This window comes from Lissotriton helveticus, chromosome 10 (genome assembly GCF_964261635.1).
Source record: "Lissotriton helveticus chromosome 10, aLisHel1.1, whole genome shotgun sequence".
NCBI classification, from domain to species: domain Eukaryota; kingdom Metazoa; phylum Chordata; class Amphibia; order Caudata; family Salamandridae; genus Lissotriton; species Lissotriton helveticus.
This window is the reverse complement of record NC_136071.1, coordinates 204,056,765-204,060,310: the sequence shown is the minus strand read 5'-3', so window position 1 is coordinate 204,060,310 and position 3,546 is coordinate 204,056,765.

Genomic DNA, 3,546 nt, shown 5'->3' with positions numbered 1-3,546 from the left:
CTTGAGATCTCTGCCTCGCACCCCGCCGGTTATTCAACCACTGGTATAGCACCAATGTTTGGAGACTGTTACACCACACACCTAAAGACGGATCAGGAGATGTGGACAATGGTGATGTGGGTTCTAATTCTTTACAGTTTGAGGGTTGAATGGGTCATGGGGCGGGGTGTGCAAGTCCTTGCTCTCCAAGGAAGAAGGGGGATGGTGGGGTTGACTATGACGTATGTGATTTGATACGGGTGGGGATGCTTTCACTGTTCCCATGTCTGGTTATATTTGCGTCGCAGAAACGATCCTACTGGGGGAAGGGGAGACGTGCGATGGGGGTGTGAGTCGGAGAACATTGCAAGTGTCACGATTCATGGCTTCTCCATAAAGAAATGGATCACCTGGAATGTCTGGGGTATGGTAGCATTTGAAAAACGCAGAAGGGTATTTGTTTATCTAAAGAGATAGAGGGTGGCAATTGCGTGCCTGCAGGAGATGCATGTATGGGAAGACTCACTGCCTTGTATATGACGGAGATAGAGAGGGCAGCTGTATGCTGCCTCTTAGTCAGGCTTTGCATTGGGGGCTCTCATTTAGGTGGCCCCCGGGGGTTTCCTCTCAATACTTACAACATGTAGGGGATCCCGAGGCAAGGTATGTTATCTTACATGACAAATTGGAGGGAAGGGAAATATGTCTACTTAATGTATACGCTTCTAACGCGGACTGTATTTCCTACTATCATAGTGGTGGCAACCCCTTACCTGGGGCAGCAGTAATCATGGTGGGAGACATTAACTGCGTCCTCGATGGAATGTTGGACCGTGAGCCCCCCTCTGGGTGAATACTAAGCCTCGAATGACAGGGACTCTCCGATATCTTGCATGGCATGCAGTCGTGTGATGTGTGAAGGGCTAGCTATCCCACACAGAGATCATTCTCTTGTCACACCCTGATGTCTAATACCTTCAGTCGTTTGGACTATTGTTTGCTTTTACTCGAGCTGTCTCCAGAGGTGGAGGGCATAAGCTAGTTACCCAGATACCTCAATGATCACTCGCCTGTCTTGCTCAGTTTTTAGGGAACACAGGAATGCCCGGCAATATCCGTATGGCGGCTTAGGACAGAAGAGTTGTCGTATCCCCCTTTTGCAGCTACGGTCTCTGACGTTTTGTCTTGGTACTTTGATGAGGATTGGGGTCGACTTCTATTTGGGCCCTTGAATGGGAGCCAATGAAGCTTGTCCTTTGAGGGGTTTGCCTAAAGACGACCTATTGGGGTGAAGTGTCAGTTTGAACAGGATATACGGACCCTGGAAAGGGAAGTTTGGCAAATTAGAGGCAGAACTCACTACAGCTCCCTAGGTTATGGGGGAATGGAGCGCTGCCGGTGAGGAGTTAAAGTTCACCGACATTGCGTAGCAGCAACCCTTGCATATGGAGGGCAACAAAACGGGGGCCTTGCTCACCCGACTTGTTAAACAGGACGCCCCCATGACATCTTTACTTCCGATTTGGGGCAGTAATGGGGAACTAATATGTATTCAACAGGCGATCCTTGAAGTACTAGTTACGCATTTGGCCAACTTATATAAGAAACAACTCTCCCCGCTGCAATAGGTTGTCCAGGATTTCTTGGCCATGGTGGCATTGCCTTGGCTAGATCAAGAAATAGAGGACGTGATAGGGGCCCGATCACTAAAGAGGAATTGCTGGCAGCTATCTGATGTATTAAGCCGGCTATGAGTCCGGAAAGTGATGGTCTCCTGGTGAAGTTTTATCTCTGGAGGTTCAATCTCTACCAGCCTCCATGAGGGAGGCAGTGGTGGCCATGATACCAAAACCTGATCGGGATCCCATGTTTCCTAGCTCTTACCGGCCGATTTCGCTTCTGAATTTAGTCATGAAACTCCTGAGCAGCTAATTGGCAGTCCGGCTCCTCCTGCATATGCCCCACCTGATCCATTCAGACCAGGCTGGGTTCCATGTTGTAGTACCACTCATAATCTGCAATGCCTGATGCATATTTGGCATGCTTCATGCCTCATGGAAGAGGATTATGATCTGACACTGCTTGATATAGAGCAGGCCTTCGTCTATGTGGATTATTCATATGACTGGTTGGTCTTGTGGCGGCTAGGAGTAGGGCTGAGGTTCCTCAAATGGGTCCAATTACTTTATAAGGCCCCCATCACCCGAATTCAGGCTAGGGTATGGTATCAAAACCGTTTGCATTGGACTGGGGCACCCATCAGTGTTGCCCCCTTGTCACCGCTGATTTTCGTGGCCTCTGTTGGCGGCCCTGAGGAGACAGCTGGGTGCTTGGAGGATATCCCTTGGGGAAACCAACCACGTGGTTTCCCTATATGCCGACGATACCCTGGTGTATATCTGCCAGCTGGCGTAGTCCGTGCCAGTCCTCCAAGTGTTTACAGAGGTTTGGGGACATATCTGGTCTCCGTATAAATCCAGGGAAATCTAAACTGATTACGCTGGGGAGGTTAGCGGCAGTGCTGAGGGACGCATTGCCCAAGGTGGGGCTCCCCAGGGTGACTAATGGTACTAAATACGTGGAGATCCGACTAGCAAATACTAAATACGTGGAGATCCGAATAGCAAGTACAGCTCCCTCATAGCTCAACATGGGACGAGTGGTGGAGGGTATCCTTCCATTTTGGAGAGAGCTACCTCTTGTCTTTTATGGGCCGAATTGTAATTGCAAAAATGATTATCCTGCCTCTACGTGCTACAGCACTCACTGTATAAAGTCCCCAGATACTATTTCCAAACAGTGGATGGGCTATTGGTGGTACTCCTGTGGGGCTCCAAAAGCATACATTTAACAACATTGCAGAGAACATGGGGAAGCGAGGAGCTTGAGGTACACTGCCTTGAGCTCTATTATATGGCCTCCCAGCTCCAACATGCGATCCACTGGCTGGATGAGCATGATAACTGGGTAAAGCGAATCCTGGCGGGCATGCACGGTGACCAGTCCCTACCGGAACTCCTGATGCTTGGCAAAGTAGTCCCTACATTATACAACATGTGGCCTCTGTATGGGAGAGCGCGGTCAGGAGGGTGGCGCAACATGCGCCCTATACCCCAGACATGCCGATGACCTCCGGATGGGACCCTTCCGGTGCAATCCAAGTGGAATGGCGCGATCGGGGAGCACCTAGCGTAACAAGAGTGGGTGAGAATAAACTAGGGTGTCTGAAGTGTGAGTTCCAATGCACAATTTAAATTAGTCCAATACAACTTTGTGCATCAAGCCTACCTCACCCCGCAAATACTGTGCAGAATATACCTGGATCGATCGGGTGAGTGCCCCCGTTGCGGCGGAACTGAAGCAGCATTTCTACACAAGGTGTGGACATGCCCAGTTCTAACCTTGTACTGGGAGGATATACTTACACATCTGAAAGACGCCACGGGGTGCATGGTACACTTTTTACCATGTTTTAGGGAGACAGCACAAGCACTTTAGCACTGGGTAGCAGTGGTGGTAAAATGCAGAGAGCCCTAATGCCAACAAAAACAAATTTAAGAAAAAAGG